The sequence below is a fragment of the Rhinopithecus roxellana genome, chromosome 15 (genome assembly GCF_007565055.1).
Source record: "Rhinopithecus roxellana isolate Shanxi Qingling chromosome 15, ASM756505v1, whole genome shotgun sequence".
In the NCBI taxonomy this organism is placed as follows: Eukaryota; Metazoa; Chordata; class Mammalia; order Primates; family Cercopithecidae; genus Rhinopithecus; species Rhinopithecus roxellana.
The window spans coordinates 63,122,032-63,143,604 of NC_044563.1; the positions used below are offsets into that span (position 1 = coordinate 63,122,032).

The window sequence follows — 21,573 nt, forward strand, 5'->3', positions numbered from 1 at the left end:
CACTTTATATATCAATTATACCTTGATTTTTTTTTTAAGTCCAAAACCAAAAAATTGGGCTCTGATGTGTGGCCATGTGAACGAGTGATCTGGTGAGAAAGGATACAGTAGCTCTGTACCAAAATCCCTGACTCCCAAAACTGGACATAGATAGTGGAGGTATTTTCTCTCTCTCTCTCTCTGAGAAGCTTAGGGTCTAAGAATATATGGCTCACATGAATCCCTGAGATAATGTTTTGTTCTTACTCTGCCTTTCCTACGTCTACACTACATGCCTGTACCATACCCAACACACATCCATCTTTTTTTTTTTTTTTTGAGACGGAGTCTTGCTCTGTCACCCAGGCTTGAGTGCAGTGGTGTGATCTCAGCTCACTGAAAGCTTCGCCTCCCGGGTTCACGCCATTCTCCTGCCTCAGCCTCCCGACTAGCTGGAACTACAGGCTCCCGTCACCATGCCCGGCTAATTTTTTTGTATTTTTAGTAGAGACAGAGTTTCACCATGTTAGCCAGGATGGTCTCAAACTCCTGACCTGGCGATCCGCCCACCTCGGGCTCCCAACATCCATCTTTTAACTATGGAAAAATGCCAGTGGAAATCAAGGCATTCGTTTGCTGCCATTCTGCACAATCATAAGGGAAAAGAAAAGAGTCAGTAAAATCCTAGTATTAAAAAGGAAGAAATTCTACTTCTTCTCATACCATTAACTCAATGTTAGGGAAGGATCATTAGAGTTTCTCAGCACTCAGTTTTTGCTCCTATTTTTGAAAATCTGTAGAATGAGACCCTACAATATACCAAGGAATAAGGAAGAAAATGGGAACGCAGGAAAATGGTTAAAATCACAAGGTAAAAGAAAGCTGAAGCTTAGAAAAAAACATTTGCTTTCATTCCATATAAATAAAAAGGGAATTTCCGTGTTCTTTTCAGATAATGCCTCTCAATTAACAAAGATTTCATTTTCAGCTTCTGTAGATCCACAAATTAGTAAGATACCTACACATCAAATGTCACTCAGTTATAATGGAAGCCCGATGTGCTCACAGCATCCAGAAACCTCAGCGATCTGAAGTCTAGCCTCTCCACCTACCACAACCTCCATAATCACACTAATTACATTTTTAAAATCAAGGAAGACAGTGGATCTCTAAAACTGAAAAAAGAAATACCTTCTACTATGTGAAAACTAGCCACCTCATGTGGCAACACTTATATTACAGTAAAGCAATTTATTTATTTATTGAGACAGAGTGTCGCTCTGTCACCCAGTCTGGAGTGTGGTTGCAAAGCCTTGGCTCACTGCAACCTCTGCCTCCCAGGTTCAAGGAATTCTCCTGCCTCAGCCTCCCAAGTAGCTGGAATTACAGGCATGTACCACCAAGCCCAGCTCATTTTTTGTGTTTTTAGTAGAGACGGGGTTTAACCATATTGACCAGGCTGGTCTTGAACTCCCAACCTCAGGTGATCCACCTGTCTCAGCCTTCCAAAGCACTGGGATTACAGGCGTGAGCCACCACACCCAGACAGTAAAGCAATTTAAAAAGGGCTGTATACTTGGCATCAGAGATGGAAGTACAGGTTTCAAGTCACTCTATCTAAACAAAACTACTGTGTCTGTGTGTTCATTACACAAATTATATATGCTGACATAGATATACTTAATTATGTACCATGACACACACACATATTTTGCTAACATTTCCTGCAGTATATACTATGTGCCAACCACCAAGTTCCTTACCAACACTGAACTTTTATTAATATATTCCTCCCAACAATCCTATGAGGTAGGTACTGCAATTACCCCAATTATAGACAAGGAAACTCACTCACACAGAGGTCACATGGCTACTGAGTGGTACAGGAGGAGATCAACTCAAGTAGCAACTCCAGAGTACATGCTCTTACTTGTTTTGCCTTGCCCAAATTTAAGATAGCCGCCTTCATGTTGTGTAAGAGGATATGATCTCCAATATGAAAGGGGAGGGGTAGAGCATGAAATACAGCATGAAAATCTTGTCTCATTTGAGGTCTGAAGCCACAGACCAAAGAGAAAGTTCTATATGCTGCCTTCTGTGTTGACGGGCTAGGACCGGGAGTGGGCCCCAAGTAATACCCAGCAAGGTCACCACAGAGCACTCCAGCCCGGTGCATCTGGGAGAGGGATCACTGGAACCCAAGGGCTAGCATCTCGGTCACCCTGAGTCTTCAGTACCTAGCATGGTAATTGGCATATATTAAGGGCTCGTAAATGTTTTGCTCAATGAATTTCAACAAATGAATCTTTTACAGAGTAGTAATTGACAATGTGGGTTCTGGGACTGGACTGTCTGAGTTTTACATGAACTCTATCCCTTACCATGCTGCTTTGGGTACATAACTGTGCCTCAGTTTTCTCATCTATGAAATGTCTAAATTAGTGCCTACGTCGTAAGGTGGCTGAGATAATTAAATGGGTTACGATAATTTTTAGAGACAGGGTCTCACTTTGTCACCCAGGCTGGATTGCAGTGGCATGATCACAGCTCCCTGTAGCCTCAAACTCCTGTGGTCAAGCAAGCCTCCCACCTCAAGACTCCTGGGAATACGGATGTGTACCCCACACCTAACTTTTAAATTTTTTGTAAAAATTGGATCTTGCTATCTTGCCCAAGCTGGTCTCAAACTCGTGACCTCAGGCAATCGGCCCCCCAAAATACTAGGATTACAGGGATGAGCTTGTAAATGAGTTATCACACATAAAGGACTTATAAATTCCTTGCACACACTTAGCACTCAATAAGAACTGGAGGAAAAAGAAGAAAGGAGGGGAGAAATATGATCAGATTTGTTTTTAAGATAATAAAAGGCAATACTGGTGGTAGGTAGAGTATTATACCAAAAGTACACTATCATTACAAAGGCACAAAGGTTACTCTATTTTCTAGTATACTTGCGGCACTTTTTGGTATTAGAGCAATAGTATTAACAACAGGAATGCCTTAGCTAGCCTGGAGACAGGCTTCGATTCCAGATACCCTGACTCACAGCCCAGTGTTCTCTCTGCAAGGATGGAAAGAACACTCCACCTCAGTTCTCCTCTCACTTCTTGGCTACCACTCTTTGAGTAAATACTCTGGTCTTCTGCATTTCAAATGACTATACTTAGAGTTAAATAGCTGTCCCCCTTGAAAAGATTGTGTTTCCCAGAGCACAGCAATTATTATAGAACTGGGTTAAAGCCCACATTTAAATTCAAACTTCAATGACAGTGCCATTCTATAAATGTTAATACATTAATTTGCCATTACGATTAAGCAATATGCATGAAGTTCATAACTCAAGTATCACTGTTCAATTGTTCCTGGTTGTTTCCGTTTGAAGATGGGTAAGAACAGAGAAGACATGTTCACAGTGTTACACTGTCACCCCATGCTGGCTGTTCAGAATGGGGCAACATCTTCCTGAATTAAAAGGAGCAGCTGGCACAGCGACAGGCATCCTGGCTGACCACTTACACTGAGAACGGTTTACTGAACGGAGACATACACGTCACTGTGATTTCAGAAAATTAACTTTAGTTAACTTTACTTCCTTCACTTTTTTACTCAAAAAATATTTATTTTAAAACTAAGTATTTGTCTAGTAAGGAAGCAGTACAATATAGTGGTTAAGAGCTGAAACTCTAGAACATCTGAGTTTGAAGTCTATTTCTACTGCTTACCAAGTGTCTCTAACTTGGATCTTTATCAATCTTTCTGTTTTCTCATCCATACAACGGTGATAATTGTAATACCTTTCTCCTCCAGTCGTAAGAGTAAGAGAGCATATGTAAAGTGCTGAGTACAGGACCTGACGCAGAGCACACATTCACATGATATCAGCCGTTATTAGAGAACTGCTTTCTAGGTGCTGAGATTTCAGAGGTGTAGAGACGCAAGGCTGCCCTCAAGGAACTCACTAGCAGTTGGGAAACAGGACTCAGATGCATAAATACAGTGGTAACTCGAAAGTGGTCTTAAAAGAGAATGAGAGTCTAATTAGGGATTTTAAAAATCTGCTATAACCTATTCAATTTTTAGCTCTCCAAGGGATTTTCCTCACCATCTGGGCCATCAATGCAAGCAGGTTTGAAAAGCCCTCATAATTTTCCTATATCACACCTCCTCCTCAGCAAGAAAGGCTCTGTGGGTGGAAAGCAGCGAAGAACACTGCATGTTATGCAGAAAGCAATCATTCCTCAGAAGACACAAGGGCCCTGCAGAGCAGACGAGCCACAGAAACTTGTTTGGATCAGAAAAATGGGATCATGTCACTGAAGACCTAGAGATAGGAACTGACCACTTTTTTTTTTTTTTTTTTTTTTTTTGAGGAAAGGGGGATTCACCTCAAAGCACTTTTCTAATCAGAAATAGAAGTTTGAGAAGAATTTAACACCTTAATTAAAGAGATAACGTCACTCTCCCATGTCATGAGATTTAACTTTCATTAAAGGAGAGGTCTAACATTAAAGACAGAAGCAACTTAAAAAACAGCACACATTGACTTATATTTCGGGTGACATTACTGGAAAATCTCCACTGAGCAAAGCAGAAAATGATGAGCTTAGAAAAATAAAGGAAGCAAAGAAATCTCGAAAGAAACATAAAACTCAAGTACAGCACAACTTGCCTTACAAATGCAGTATAGTTAATCACAGATGACAAATATTGTCTTATCCTCAATACCACCACATCAGAGAGAGGGCAAGACAGCGAGAAAAGGATCTAAATGGGTCCCTCAAATCCTCTTCTAAGTAGTGAGGAAGAGAGAAAAAGAAAATGAAGAAAATAGAAACAGACTTCACCAAACTTGGTACAATTCTGAAATCTGTTCCTGGGCCTACCTTTCCCAGGCCAAGAGCTGCTTGCTCAGGCTTTTCCCTGAAACCTTCATTTTACAATTACCTCATTTCTCCCCCATGCAACCTTGTAGCACTTATTTTTATTTTATTTTTTTGAAATAGGGTCTCACTCTATCGCTGAGGCTGGAGTACAGTGGCATGATCACAGCTCACTGCAGCCTCGAACCCCCAGCCCCAGGTAATCCTCCCACTTCAGCCTCCCAAGTATATGGGGACTACAGGCATGCACCACCACACATGGCTAATTTTCGTATTTTTTGCAGAGATGGGATTTCATCATATTTCCCAGGCTGGCCTTGAACTCCTGGGCTCAAGCAATCTGCCCGCCTTGGCCTCCCAAAGTGCTGGGACTACAGGTGGTGAGCCACCACACCTCTCCCTAGTTGCATTTAAATGAAGGCTTTCTGGAGACTCTGGTGTAACCCAAAGGTCTTTCTCTAGGCTGGAGTATCAGTGTGAATGTTGGTGGGAAAGATGCTAGCTGAAGGAGTGCTTACTGAGCTATCCCTCACAAATATCAGCAGGTGGAGCTCCACCTGCAAGCTAGCCCTGAAATCACCCGTAGGAAGTGCAGTATACCATCAAAATCAGGCCCAGAAAAAGAAGATACAATGCTGCTATTTGTCTAATCATGAGTTCTGTGTACTTTGACAATGTCCTTGTTATGATGCAGTGAAGGATTTCTCTCTGCCATTTTAGCTAAGGCGAACATATAGGGAAGACCACTGACCCAACTACAGAGAATGAGTATCTATACTTGCCCCAACACTCAAGCCCAGAGACTACTGGTTCTGACTTTAGATACGCACTATTTCTTCCTGGCACAGGTAGAAATAGTTTTGCTGTCCTTCACAATTCATTAAAGCAAATTTTGCAAATCCCAAATTATCTCACATGAACTTTCTAATGAGTTACATTTGGTTCTGATTATTGTGCTTTTTCTAAGAACTAGCTTTTTTTAAATTAAGAGGCCTCTTTCAAAACAGAAGATTTCAGTTAATTTGGCATTGCTCTTAGTTTTCCTCTCTGAAGTTGAACTTTCGTGTCCGCTCCTTCCCTAAAAAGCAGTTCACTTGTAACCTAAGTTTTCTGGATATAGGTGAGCTGTATACATACGCATGCACAGTAAAAGGAATGGCCAGCTCTTCTTCCCTGGAGGGCAGAGCTGGGGTGACACTTTAGCTCGATGACCTGGGTATACACTCAATCAATACTGACTAGGCCCAGGGGATGGATCTGATCCACATTTTTAGGGGAACTAAGCAGAAAAGGAGATGTATCCTGTGTGCTTCATAAAGTATATAGGTTTTTCACTGACTGAAAATGATTAGAACTAATATAGTCCTCATAATTTTATAAGTACTAAATTTTCAAGAACTGAAGGGCCAGAGTCCTTAAATAATGTCATAAACTCAACATCTTACAGTGCAGAACATGTGTGTGTATATATTTACATACATATATATACACACACATATATATAAGAAAATTCAGAATACACTTTAAATTTAAAAATCTGAAGATCACGCCTTTAAACTACTTTCCATGATTTGTAGAATTTATAAAGTGGCAACTTGTAATATAAAAATAAATCAAGAGGGGGCCGGGCGCGGTGGCTCAAGCCTGTAATCCCAGCACTTTGGGAGGCCGAGACGGGCGGATCACGAGGTCAGGAGATCGAGACCATCCTGGCTAACACGGTGAAACCCCGTCTCTACTAAAAATACAAAAACTAGCCGGGCGAAGTGGCGGGCGCCTGTAGTCCCAGCTACCCGGGAGCCTGAGGCAGGAGAATGGCGTAAACTCGGGAGGCGAAGCTTGCAGTGAGCTGAGATCTGGCCACTGCACTCCAGTCCGGGCGACAGAGCGAGACTCCGCCTCAAAAAAAATAAATAAATAAATAAATAAATAAAGAAAGAAATAAATCAAGAAAACGTTATCCTGAAGTAAACATTATTTGGTCAGAAATACAGCAATTGTTAGTTTAAATGAAACGTAATTTTAAATTGTTTTTAATGCTTTGCAACTTGAATTTTCCATTCCCTATAATGCCTCCCTTCCCCATTAGCAGAAAAATCCCGAGAGCTGACTACACAACCAGAAGTCAGCCTGCTCCTCAAACCCAGTATCAATAAGATGTGAGAAGACATGTCCCTGCAAAAGACATTAAGTTGCGTCACTAACGTTCCAGAGAGGTTCATCAAATGATTCCAGAGGTACTTGAGAATTTCACTGAATCTCAAATGAAGGAGTCAATACAACCTGTTCCTGAGCATGTGCTGCGGAAGGGTGGCCAGCTGGGACTAATCTACAGGCAAGGCGTCCCGAAATGCAAAACGTCATCCACAAATACTAAAAACTGTTTCCAAAATTTGCCAACTTTCATAGTACTTACTCAACAAATTCCCTCTTAGAAATTGTTTCTAAGTAAAGTTTAAACTATTGAGGGAAGAGGATGGTGAACAGAAACTAAGATACATTCACTATTGCCGTTCCTCTCTTATGGTGCTTCCCCTCACCCTCAGCAGCTCGATGGGACGCAGGGGATGGGGTGTGGAGGGGACAAGAAAAAGGCTTTTTTGTATTATATACCACAAAGGGACTCCTGGAGGGCAGTGACTATATTCCAGCCCTCTTCCACAACCCCAAGGCACACCACTGCCCTGTCTCTGGGTAATCCCCTAACAGTTCTAGAAAGTGCCATATGTCAGCAAAACGTGGGTGTACAGCAAATATTTAATGATAATAATAAACCAAATTATACTAGATTTGGTGAATTATGAGAAAGCACAAACTGAGGAGTCCTTTATTACTGGTACAGCATAGGTAAAGAATAATTCTGGCCAGTATCTGCCCAAGGAAAGAAGAATCCAAATGTGTTCATTACTCATTAACTGAGCACGTACCCCAATACACCAAAGAAGTCAGTTCCAAGCAAACCACAGCTAGAAACGTCAAAAGAGAACCATTCCCTGCTTGCAGGAAGGGAAAATGCAGAACTAGCTTTTAGGTAATAGAAATGAGACTTCAGAGACTGCCTTCCCTTGGGTGGAAGAGCAGGTGATTAGAGTCCCTAGTAAACATCTGCCCAAACAACTGGCCCTTAGATTTGAGAAGAACTTAAAATAGAGGAAATAACATAACATAATAAAACACTACTATGTACTGGCTATGAAGTATGATAAAGTGAAAGAAAGAACACACAAGCCCTTGCCTTATTATTTGTCTCAACCAGATCCATGGTGCCAATCCAGATCCAGGCCTTCTGGATGGAGGTGAACAGACCAAGAAGGTGATCAGAGAATCCAAACCCTTACCTATTTATACTAACCTTAAAGCTCACTCTAAGGATGTCAGTTCATTATATAAATGCCTTCTACATGGGCTGGGTGTGGTGGCTCACGCCTGTAATCCGAGGCGGGAGGATCACTTGAGGCCAGGAGTTCGAGACCAGAGACTGGGCAACATGGAGAAACTCTTGTCTCTACTAAAAATACAAAACTTAGCCAGGTGCAGTGGTGCGCACCTGTAATCCCAGCTACTCAGGAGGCTGAGGCATGAGAATCACCTGAACCCAGGAGACGGAGGTTGCAGTGGGCCAAGATCGCACTACTGCACTCTAGCCTGGATGAGAGTAAGGCTCCATCTAAAAAATAAAGTAAATAACAAAATGCCTGGCAACTAACATCATGTACATCAGCATTTGAGACACAGTGGGTTAGGTGGCTGTATGTGTCCACTAAGTGGTTGCAAGCCAAGGACATAAACATTTAGAAACCTGTCCTAATCTTAGATGACAATATTTAAGATGTTTGTTATGTTTAAGATGTCCGGTATATTCAGTTTCTTCCTAAGATGGTGAAAAAGTAGCCCCTATTTAGTAAGTGGTCATGTAGCAAGTTAACAACAGCACAATCGCAACTCAGTACTTCCGTAGTGCTTTAACCTAGACTCTTTTGTTTCTGTCTATTTGATTTCCTTGGTTTTGCATTTTATATTAGAACAATTTTTTTTTTTATGCAGCCTCATTCTGTTGCCAGGCTGGAGTGCAGTGGTGTGATCTCAGCTCACTGCAACCTCCGACTCCCAGGTTCAAGTGATTCTCCTGCCTCAGCCTCCTGAATAGTTGGGATTACAGGTGCGTGCCACCACACCCAGCTATATTTTTGTATTTTTAGTAGAAACGGGGTTTCACTGTGTTAGCCAGGATGGTCTCAATCTCCTGACCTCGTGATCTCCCTGCCTCAGCCTCCCAAAGTGCTGGGATTACAGGCATGAGCCACCGCGCTGGGCCTATTAGAACAAATCTTAGTCAAAAGTCCTCATGTGCCAATAAAAAAATAAGAGTTTTTCATATTTGTATTAGTATATGCAAACAGATCTTTAGAAGATATTCCTAACAGGTGTATTTCTCCATTTAGACTGCACCATTCTGTTACAAAACCTAACTTTAGTAAGTGGGGAAACAACGCTGGTTTACTTTCTCTCTTTGAACTTTTTTGCCTCTCACATGTTTGACAGACCTAATGCTAACAGTTTTCTAAGATTTACTACTGAAATTTAAATTTAACACAGCACATGAAAAAAAGAGTCCAATATTACACTTTCATTCACTACATTAGACTTTCAGAATTCACTACCAAGTATATCTTTTAACATGTGTGTGATGTATGAAGGAAGCAGACTCCTGCCTATTTCTTCATTCATTAATATATTCACTCATTTATTCAACAAACATTGAACATTATTGAGCCCCTAGCAGGTACTATATTTGGGCCAAGAAATGCAGTGAACAATTCCTACTCTCATGGTCCCTGCCTTCTAATAATACACAAATAAACAACACACATAAACAACATTCTAATTATACATAATTAATTGTAATTGCAATAAATACTGTAAAAGTATAGAGGTCCATGAAAGTGTATAATAGGGGGTGCAAATCTGAGAGATCAGGAAGTTTCCCTCAGGAAGTGACATTTAAGATGGAATATGATGAATAAGCAGGGTTCAGCCATATGCAAAAAGGAGGCCGCAGAGCATATCACATGCGATGGGCAGCACATGCAACAGCTCTGGGCATGTGTGGGAAAATGAAAGCAAGCCAAGGGAGCAGAACTACACTGAGCAATAGGCAACTGGAGGGAGGGAAAATCGGAGCAGTAATAAGAAGCTCAAGGCTTTGGGCTTTGTACCAAGAGCAACAGAAAGCCCCTAAAGAATTCCGAGCAAGAGAATGAAAATAGTATACTTAATTATATTTAGAGTATGAACTCAATTATTTTTTAAAATGTACAGAAATGATAGTAGATATATTACAAATATTGAATTGTTGCAATGTTTCCCTAAGATAGTAGGATTATGAATAATTATTTTTCTTTATGTATACTTTTCAAGCTTCCCAAATTTATACTATCCATAAATTCTGACAGTTAAAGAAAAAACAAAAAAACCCACGCCCTCAAACACAACACTGGAGTAGCTCCCTTCTTCACTTGCCTCAGGGAACTTTTCCATCCATTGCACACATTTATTTGCATGATACATCCTTGAATCCAGACTTAGTCAGCTATAAATTCTAAGTGACAACTCGTCTCTGCCCCTCCACTTCATCCACTACCAAAGCTGTAACTCAGATGACAACTTTTTTTTTTTTTCTGACACAGGGTTTTACTCTATCACCCAAGCTGGAGTGCAGTGACACAATCGTATCTCGCTGTTACCTCTAACTCCTGGGCTTACCATGCCTGGCTATCTATCTATCTATCTATTTAGAGATGGAGTCTTGCTCTGTCACCCAGGTTGGAGCGCAATGGCACAATCTCGGCTCACTGCAACCTCCACCTCCCGGGTTCTGGGAAGGGATTCTCCTGCCTCAGCCTCCCAAGTAGCTGGGACTATAGGTGCATGCCACCACGCCTGGCTAATTTTTTTTTTTTTTTTTTTTTTTTTAATTTTTAGTAGAGACAGGGTTTCACCGTGTTGGCCAGGATGGTCTCAATCTCCTGACCTCGTGATCCACCCACCTTGGCCTCCCAAAGTGCTGGGATTACAGGCATCAGCCATCACGCCCAGCCCTTATTTTTATTTCTTGTAGAGATAGGGGTCTCACTGTGTTGCCCAGGCTGGTCCTCAGACGACCACTTTTGTGCGTGCGTGTGTGTGTGTGTGTGTGTGTGTAATTATTATTTTTAATATCCAGAATGTGTAATACAAGGGCCAGAGCTTCCTCCTGGACTCAATTTTATAAATTCTCGATTGGTTGGTGAGGCCAATAGGGATACTTTTTCTTGTCTAATTTGGTTTCTCGGAAAGCTTAGTTCAAGTCCTCAATGGTAATCTGATCAAATGGAATGAAGTTCTTTATCTTCTCCATCTGTTTCTCATATTCTACAATCCTGGCCTTTGAGAGAGACACCCATTCAGCACAAGATTTCACATCTTCTTTTTCTTTGGCATCCACCTGGGCAGTATATTTATCCTCTGGCACAGGAATCTTCAGAGCATTAAACTTCTTCTCAAAGTCATCCACCAAGCCGGCCTTGGCCACACTGGCCTTGTAGTAAGCCCAGTCGATGGCTGGTGGAGTCTCAGGTAAAGCAGCCAATCTGGAGGTGAGGGTCTCATTCCAGGACTTCAGGGAACTAGCAATGGCCTTTTGGTTCTGGGGTATGATCTCCGCAAAAGCTACCCAGTCAATGGTTTTTAGAGCAGGTTTTTAGATCCCAGCCATCTTGGGATCCTTCACCGACCCTCGATGACCACTTTTAACTGGGGTTCAGTTCTAAGCCAATCCACAGTGCCTCTCAGTTCCATTACATTTCTAATGGAAAATACCACTGACACTATTGATGCCCAATGAAAAGAACGAACCCTGTAGGAATCTTAGCTAGCCAATACATTAGCTTAAGGTAGTTTATAACGTACTCAAGAGGAGGAATAGAAAAACAGCAAGTAAACCTAACCGTAGTGCATAGTTACTCCAAATGTCTGTCTTCATTTGCAAACTCAAGTTTGGGACTTGAAATTCCTTCATATTGTGTATGTATACATGTTCAGAATCTTATTACGTAACAAGCCAATTATACCTGAGTTCAAAGATTTCAATCGATTTTTTTTAAAGCACCTGACCTTCAAAGCAAAGCATTTCAGGTTTTCAACACTGTAGTAGTTTGGAGTTTTCAAAAGATAGACAACTTTGTTACATGGCTGTCAGAGAAAAGATTCTGCTAACCAGACCACACTGAAATCTAGAAATGTTCTCAGCAAAGAGCTTGAAAGCACTCTAGGATCCAGATGTTCAGGCTACTACCTCTAACTCTAAAGCACAGCACTTACTTAATAGTTTAAAGCTTTCCTACCTATCATTCAGTTTATTTTCTGACAACTACTTTTACTCAGCTTGCTTGTTCTCATCTAGTTTTCCTTTTGTATATCTTCCCCTTCATGTTCCCAAGCCAAAAGTGAATTTCCATATATTGAAAACCTATGATAAAGAAACATCAGATATGGAATTAACCAACCAAACAAAACGTACTAAGTGCTGCTTAGTAAGTGTGCAGAATTTGCCTTTATTAAAAACCATAAACTGGGAAGTATATAAAGAAAGAATGGGAGACACAAGGAGGTTCAGCATACACCTAAGGAAGCAGGTTGATTTATTTGATAAACAGACATCCAATTCCAGAGACCCTCTAGTGCTCTTCACTAGCATGGAACGCCACAGTTTTCAATGTCCCACAGATCATATCCAACTTACACTCACCTACACAGCTTATAATGGCGAACTGACACCTCCATTCCATTCCAACTGCTCTTAATAAATGTTGCCCAAGCATTTTGTAAGCATTTAAGGATGAGGAAAGCAATGTTTCTTTACCAATGTATGGTAAGAGCTTTGGGGGTGGTAAAATGGAAGCAAGTGGGTAATATATCATCGGTAAATGTAGAGAATTTGTCAATTGTTGTTTTGGTGTTGAAATTTTAAACATATGCCACTGCTTTTGGAATGGAATGAAACTCTGAATTTAAGGGGAAAGCTGGAGAGACAGGTCAGCAGTATATTAACAAAGTTGAGTTCTAGTCCTGGTCCCACCACTTAATGGTGATGTGATTTAAAGCAGGACTGAACATTCCTGGGCCTCAGCTGCCTCTTGCTGAATCCTGTCTCACAGCAGTGGACCCAGCTGGGATACTGCCACCCATGGGACATCTGGAGATGCCTGCAGTCATTTTTAGCTGCCATAACTGGGATACTGCTACTTGTATTTACAGGCCAGAGGTGTTACTAAACATCCTACAATGCACAAGACAGCCTCCACAACAAAAAATTATCCACTCCAAATGTCAGCAGTGCCAAAGCTGAGAAACACTGGTTTACAGAATACCTTTAAGCTCTGAGATTCTATAACCTGTATGTCTATGTGAGTTAAGAGGGCTAGGTATCTGCTTTATGGGTAGAAAACTTAACATAAAGAGATTAAGTAACTTGCTGAGATCACAGTGTAAACCCATATGGCAAAACCTGGGTCTCTTGATCATCAGCCCAACTACAGAGTAATTAGATTTAGCCTCTAGGACAGTTCTTTCTTCCAGAGAAGTCTAACACCAACCTGTATACATAAGGAGAGGAAGCTTTTTAAAAAGTACCTTATCTAGCTAGGAATGTAACAAGGCAGAGTCCAAGATTTTGCTCTCCAATGAGCGCCGCTAACTTTCAAGTAATAATAAATTCTTCCAGATTCTAAAGACTTCAACTAACACTTTCAAATGAATATGAATATAATCCACAAGAGAGAGCTGGGAGGTCATGATTTTATGTTCATAATGCTTTGGTTTAATGCCTAAGCATATGGCTTCTTTCAGCATTTCTTGAAAAATATATACTCTCTGATTCTTAAGCAGAAATACTTTATTTGTTGATTTCTTTCATACTCTTCCCTACTTTTTCCTAATATGCAAAAAAAAGTGTGTGTGTGTGTGTGTGTGTGTATCTCATTCATCCTAACACTTCATGGTACAATAATCTCAGGACATTAAATTTCTGTTGCTTCATTTTACGAAGAGTGTTTGGGAAAAGACAAGACTGTAACTCTTGGCCAGGTACGGCAGCTCACGCCTATAATCCCAGTACTTTGGGAGACCGAGGCAGGAGGACTGCTTGAGCCCATGGGTATGAGACCAGCTGGGGCAACAAAGTGAGACCCTGTCTCCACAAAAAAATTAAAAAATTAGCTGGGCATGGTGGTAAACCCCTGTGGTCCCAGCTACATGGAAAGTTGAGACAGGAGGACTGCTTGAACCCCAGGAGTTCAAGGCTGCAGCAAACCGTGTTCTCCAGCTTGGGAGACAGAGCATGACCCTGTATCAAAAACCAAAACAACAACAAAACACTCACACACTTTTTAAAAATTGAAATAAGAAAACCTCTTAGGTGGAAACAGCCTATGGAACCTGGAGTCCTATCTATTTACATGGCATTTTCTTGTCCTGAACTCATTCATTCTTAATAGCTATTTATTTAATAAGCTGTTTATTTTGTATGTAAACTCACTGATTTGTACTGGCAGCTCTTTCACTTAAAAATATGCTGGAATTTCCACTAAAGCCTCTTATTATTCAAAGTTTGCTAGTTCAGGCATGAAAATTTCCCTTAGGCATAGGAGATCTAATCTTTTCTACAAATATCACTGATCCACTTTTTAAATCCAAGAATGTCAAAGAGAAATTTTTCTTCTTTACTCACGAAACTTAAAACCAGATTTTTGTTTTCTTAAAAAAAAAAAAACAACCCAGGATAATCATCTGTCCTCTAGATAAAATATTTTTCCAATATAGGAAAATAGATTTTAAAACTTGCTATCTCATCTAACTAAGCCATAAGGGGAGCTTTTTAAAGAGAAGGCTATTGTAAATTAGAATTGTAACCTATAGTTTCGAAGAACCAGAGGACTCGTAATATTTCAGAACTCAGAAGGAATAAAGCAAAGCAGAGAATAATATTTTATATTTGCATAATATTTTATAACTTAAAATTCTGTTTACACACACAATCTTATTTGGTCCTTGTAACGATTCTGTAAGGTGGAAATTACAATCACCTCTCTGCAGATTAAGAGGATAGGGCTCAAATATGTGATGAGATTATTACAACCTCAAAACTACAAAGTATCAGCAATCAAAGTAGAACCCAGGTCTTCTAACACCAAATTATTTTAAAATAAAGATAAAGAAACGCACAAACTAGTCCACGGCTTCTCATCTGTCAAAGCTATAATACGTTTGAACAGAAACACTTGTCAGCCCCTTCCAAAAGAGCTAGTGAAGTACCTGCCCCACTCGCAAACCCACAACTAAAGAACAGAAACTCACCTCCTTACACTGTGATGTTCTCTCATCAATGAGTATTTGTATATATACGATGTTCCAAATATTACACTACACAGAAGACAAGCTTCTCGTCCTCAAGTCACAGACTATTTAGAGCCAAGATATACACAGAGGAATTGCATATTGCCATAAAGATTTAAATTAGTAGGTCAATACAACAACAAATGATATGATTCAAGGAAGACTATGACTGGGGTAGTCATAGTGGAGCCCCCAATAGGAAAACAAACATAAAGTTATGAATATGAAATTAGGTACAAAGAATGTTTGTTAAGAATGAGAACAGAAATCACAAAAATATTACAAATTTTAAAAGCTGGCAACACAAAACAAAATTTAGAAAAGTAACAATATGTTTATTAATTCCTTAGTCTCTATAATGTTTGCCACATATTTAGGATCTTTGATCACTTCATCATATGCCCATGATTTTGTAATACTGTCTAGGAAATAATAGTTAAGACTTTCCTTTAGTGTGGTTAATTTTAAAACTTAATATTAACAGTTTGGAATGGTTTCTTTCTACTTCATAATTCATTATTGAAAATCATGCAGAGTTTTAAGGACCACTGTTAAATCTGGGGGCATTTCAAGTTTTCTTATAGTGTGGCTAATCCTAAATACCCTTTGACATAAGAAAACTCATAACCTGGTTTTTCAACCACATCCACACTGTCATGGCATTACGGAGGCTTACACTAGCATTCATGGTAGGCCCTACAAATTCATGTTACAAACCTAGGTGAGTCAAATAAGATGGCAGAGTATTCCTGGCAGCCATTCCAACACCGAGATGCCCAGCAATAGCAACTATATACAGCAGTGGCTGTGGACCACGTAAGTTATCCCACTAACCCAAACTGAATATGCTCCCAATTCGATTCCCTTGGCTGTCAAAAAAGCCAGTGGCAATTTAACACTACCCAACATGAAGAGAAGTATGACACAGGGAAGAAGAGTGGAAGAAGAGAACCATCTTAACCGACCACAGCTAAAGCATCTTATTTTGAAAATTTGAGGACACAATGCTAGGTGAAATCCAGGGTCTTGTAAGTGGTTCCTTTGTAAGCGAGGGGCTCTAAAACTGGTTAGATGAGCTTCCCTTTAAATCTGCCTCTGAATAATTAAGAACCAAATGAACTGTAACATAGTAGTAATGGAAGTAGTGGCAGGAGCAACAGTTAGTAACAGTAAATCTCTACCACGTATTGATGAAAAACAAAACCTAACTGAGAGCTTACTACTATGACAGGTACTCTGCTAAGCACGTCACATGAATTAATTAACTTTAATTTTACTGTATTAATTTTAATTTTAGTGTCATTTTTGTTACTTTTAGACGCTCTGACAGGAGATTTATACATAGTCACTATTTTGTAAAACAACCCTACAAAGCTACTTTACATTATCACTACTCTTTTATAGATAAGGAAATTGACTTCAACAATCACACAGCAGAGCTGAGACTGAAACCTAGGTCTATCTATGCTCCTTCATGATAGGAATTCAGAAGAGGAAGAGACCACCTCAGTGAAGAGATCCACTAAAAAGGCTTTACAGATAGTTATACGAAGCTGGATGTTGGGGAATGAGTTAAGAGATGAACAGAAAAACAAGATGATGACCTGCATTTGAGGCAGATGGGCCATGATAACAAAAGAAGAAAAATGGAAATGCAATGGGTTATTCAGAAGACAGTGACAGAATAAATCTATAGAGCCAAAGACCGTGCTACAAATCCTGTGATCCCCCAGTAGAAAATGAATTAAAGTCTTATGACCAATTTTCTCCTTAATATGTAGCCACAAGCTTTCTTTTACATAGAAAAAAGAGAAAAAAAGAATATTTCTTTAGAGTCCAATTCCATCTCCCCAATTCTCTATGAAAGGGCAGATGCAAAGAGCGTGCAAAGAAGTGCCCCATCTCTGTCACCTGGAAAGCCAAATCCAGTGATTTCTGCCTTGATGGTTAGGTGATTTCCACTGGAAACTGCGGTTTTACACCAAGCATGTCACATCATTATTCCACTACAGAGAAGGTACAGAAAAGGACCCATCATGGAGGCTTAAAATCAGAGCCTCTAAACTCCAGCTAATTTTCTTCCTCAAGGTTTCATTAGAAGAGGTTTTCTGTGTTTTGTTTTTTTAATGTGAGCTAAAAGGTGCTGTTCACACATGAGAATAATGACAACTAAAGTTTTAACAGATTTTACTTACTTTGCACATAGGAAACGTACTTGACAAGAAAGGCACAGAAAGTAAAATCTGTGAGTTCAGGAGAGAGCAAAACAAAAACACTCCTCCTCAAAAAGTTACCCGACTCTGAACTCACTTGAAGGAATAGTTTTTTGCAATTTGCAAACAGCATGTGGGATATTAGCCCCAGGGTAGTAAAGGAGAAAATATTTGTTCTGGCTTCCATAAAATCCAAATCCCTCACCCAATGTTATAAAAACCTCCCCTCACCACTATTGCCTATGTTGGACAGAGAGAGAAAGAGTGAGGGAGAAAAAGGGAAAGACAGGGAGCGATCTGCTGTAAATGGACACCAGAGCTAGATGAAAGAGGAATTCCACCAATTTCATCTCAGCATTTTGTTCTATTTTTCATATGCCTTAAGTCTGCACAAGCTGTACTAACAGGATGAAACACTGTGAAAATCACAGAAGTAAGCATCTCTAAAATTACATGCATAATCTGTTTTCAATTTAAATCAAAGTCTCATCTCTGACCTACCTCTAGAGAGTAACTTAAGCTGGAAATATATATAGAAAATGATCAGATGTTTGACACTAACAGTCATCACCCATAAAATAGAGAAGTCAGGCTTCAACGGAATTCATGAAAAGAATAACATAATGCTTTTGCATACCACTCGTGAAGTTTACACGCAGTTAGCATCTATTTCAGCAGACACTCTAAAAATATGTGTCCTCTATAGGGATCCTGGGCCCTAAAGCAGGCTTCTCAACCTGAGGTGGTGCATAAATGGTCTTCTGGGGGGGTTATAAATCCCCCAAAATAGTATATAAAACTTTTCATGCATATGCATTATATTAGTCTGTTTTCATGCTGCTGATAAAGACATACCCAAGACTGGGCAACTTACAAAAGCAATAGGCTTACTGTAGTTACAGTTCCACGTGGCTAGGAAGGCCTCATAATCATGGCAGAAGGTGAAAGGCACATCTCACATGGCAGCAGACAAGAGAAGAGCCTGTGCAAGGAAACTCCCCTTTTTGAAACCATCAAATCTAATAAGACCTATTCACTATCATGAGAACAGCATGAGAAAGACCCACCCCCATGATTCAATCTCCCATCGAATCCCTCCCACAATACGAGGAAATTACAGAAGCTACAAGATGAGATTTGGGTGGGGACACAGAAGCCAAACCGCATCATTCCACCCCGTCCCCTCCCAAATCTCATGTCCTCACATTTCAAAACCAATCATACCTTCCCAACAGTCCCCCAAAAGTTTAGCTCATTTCAGCATTAACTCAAAAGTCCACAGTCCAAAGTCTCATCTGAGACAAGTCCCTTCTGCCTATGAACCTGTAAAACCAAAAGCAAGTTAGTTACTTCCTAGATACAATGCGGTACAGGCATTAGGTAAATAAAGCCATTCCAAATGGGAGAAACTGGCCAAGACAAAGGAGCTATAGGCCCCATGCAAGTCCAAAATCCATCAAGGCAGTCAAATCTTAAAGCTCCAAAATGATCTCCCTTGACTCCACGTCTCACATCCAGGTCACACTGATATAAGAGGTGGGTTCCCATGGTCTTGGACAGCTCCCCACCTGCGGCTTTGCAGGATACAGCCTCACTCCCCGCTGCTTTCACAGGCTGGTGTTGAGTGTCTGTGGCTTTTCCAGGTGCATGGTGCAAGCTGTCAGTGGATCTATCATTCTGGGGTCTGGAGGATGGTGTGGCCCACTTCTCACAGCTCCACTAGGTGGTACCCCAGCAGGGACTCTGTGTGGGGGATCTGACCCCACATTTCCCTTCTGCACTGCCCTAGCAGATGTTCTCCATGAGAGCCCCACCACTGCAGCACACTTCTGCCTGGACATCCAGGCATTTTCATACATCCTCTGAAATCTAGGTGAAAGTTCCCAAACCTCAATTCTTGAACTTCTATGCACTCGCAGGCTCAACACCACGTGGAAGTTGCAAGGCTTGGGGCTTGCATCCTCTGAAGCCATGGCCTGAGCTCTATGCTGGCCCCTTTCAGCCATGGCTAGAGCAGCTGGAATGCAGGGCACTGAGTCTATAAGCAGCACACAGCACAGGGACCCTGGGCCCAGCCCATGAAACCACTTTTTCCTCCTAGGCCTCCGGGCCTGTGATGGGAGGCGTGGCTGTGAAGACCTCTGACATGCCCTGGAGACATTTTCCCCATTGTCTTGGGGATTCACATTTGGCTCCTCGTTACTTATGCAAATTTCTGCAGCCAGCTTGAATTCCTCCTCGGAAAACAAGATTTTCTTTAATATCACATTGTCCAGCTGCAAATTTTCTGAACTTTTATGCTCTGCTTCCCTTATAAAACTGAATGCCTTTAACAGCACCCAAGTCAACTCTTGAATGTTTTGCTGCTTAGGAATTTCTTCCGTTAGATATTTTAAATCATCTCTCTCAAGTTCAAAGTTGCACAAATCCCTATGGCAGGGGCAAAATGTCACCACTCTCTTAGCTAAAATATACCAACAGTCACCTTTACTCCAGTTCCCAACAAGTTCCTCATCTCCATCTGAGGCCATCTCAGCCTGGATTTCATTATCCATATCATTATCAGCATTTTGGTAAAAACCATTCAACAAGTTTCTAGGAAGTTCCAAACTTTCCCACAGTTTCCTGTCTTCTTCTGAGCCCTCCAAACTGTTCCAACCTCTGCCTGTTACCCAGTTCCAAAGTTACTTCCACAGTTTCAGGTATTCTCAGTAGCGCCCCATTCTGCTGGTACCAGTTTACTCTTTTAATCTGTTTTCATGCTGCTGATAAAGACATACCTGAGACTGGGCAATTTACAAAAGAAAGAGGTTTATCAGACTTAAACAGTTCCACGTGGTTGGGGAGGCCTCACAATCATGGCAGAAGGTAAAAGGCACGTCTCACGTGGCGGCGACAAGAGAAGAGAGCTTGTGCAGGAAAACTCCCCTTTTTAAACCCATCAGATCTCAAGAGACTTACTAACTATCACGAGAACAGCACGGGAAAGACCCACCCCGTGATTCAATTATCTGCCATGGGTCCCTCCCACAACATGAGGAAATTACAGGAGCTACAAGATTTGGGTGGGGACACAGAGCCAAGCCATGTCAAGCATAAAAGCACTTTTTGGAGGAGTCCATAGATTTCATCTTTTCCTATAAAGCAGTCAAAACCTAAGCTATTTCACTGATGTTACCCCAAGATCTAAAACTGTCCGGCAAATAAAAGATTGAGATTTTTTTTTTACTCAGCCACTGCTTTAGTGACTCACAGCAAAGGTTCTAAGTCTTTCTTTATCAGCAGTGGACTTACCAGCTAGACCAAATATGGTCAGAGTGAAAACTTCATATCTGATGCTTACAAATCAGACTGAATTAAAAATAGCAACCCAACCAATTGGTTATCCATTTTTTCTTCCTGGTAAACAAACACAGGAATTCTTGAAACACTAGACCTAGTAAGTAAAGCCGTAGATTTAAAAAACAAAAAAAGAACAAAACAAAACAAAACAAAAAACAAGGGTTTTCTGAATAAATTTTTCCAACCTCTCAGGATGGAGGAGGGCTTCAAACCAAGTTTACCTGGCTACAAAACACACCTAAACTTTCAGAAGAGGAAGATATTTCTGTTGACTACATTTTCAAAACCTTCAAGTGCAATTATAATTAACAAATATGAACTAATTCAATTAATCAGTTATAAATTTATATGCCTACAAAGTCACTCCTTTGGATCTAAAACTCATATAGCTAAGGTGGGTTATCTGATAAGAAAGGGAAAGAAATGTGGATGTTTTGGTGGTAGTGTGAGAGGTGGGGTTTAAATTACTTTCAAGTGATTTGGATTACAACCAGTATTACTTCCCCAAGGTCCAAAAAAATGAATCACATGCAAAGCTAGGAAATGAATCCAAAATGCCTAACACCCACGATACTGTGCTCTTTTTTTCACCCAGAAAACTATCTGAAAGGCTGCAAACAACGGAGCCTTCCAGAGATGCAGTGGGTGGTTTTTGTCCACACAGTACATCGGATGGCACCTTCCAGTAAACCAGCACTTCATCCTGCGGAGAACGGAATCTCAGA

The 21,573-nt window shown here is 40.6% G+C and overlaps 1 protein-coding gene and 1 pseudogene across 2 annotated transcripts in view; both read right to left on the reverse strand.

The window, feature by feature from the left end:
- JAM3 (junctional adhesion molecule 3) overlaps positions 1–21,573 on the reverse strand; it is a 73,399-nt gene that overhangs the window by 40,442 nt on the left and 11,384 nt on the right. The window lies entirely within an intron of this gene.
- On the reverse strand, positions 11,128–11,616 carry LOC104661420 (annotated as a pseudogene). Its single transcript, XR_747848.2, has one exon. The product of XR_747848.2 is annotated as an ATP synthase subunit d, mitochondrial pseudogene (transcript).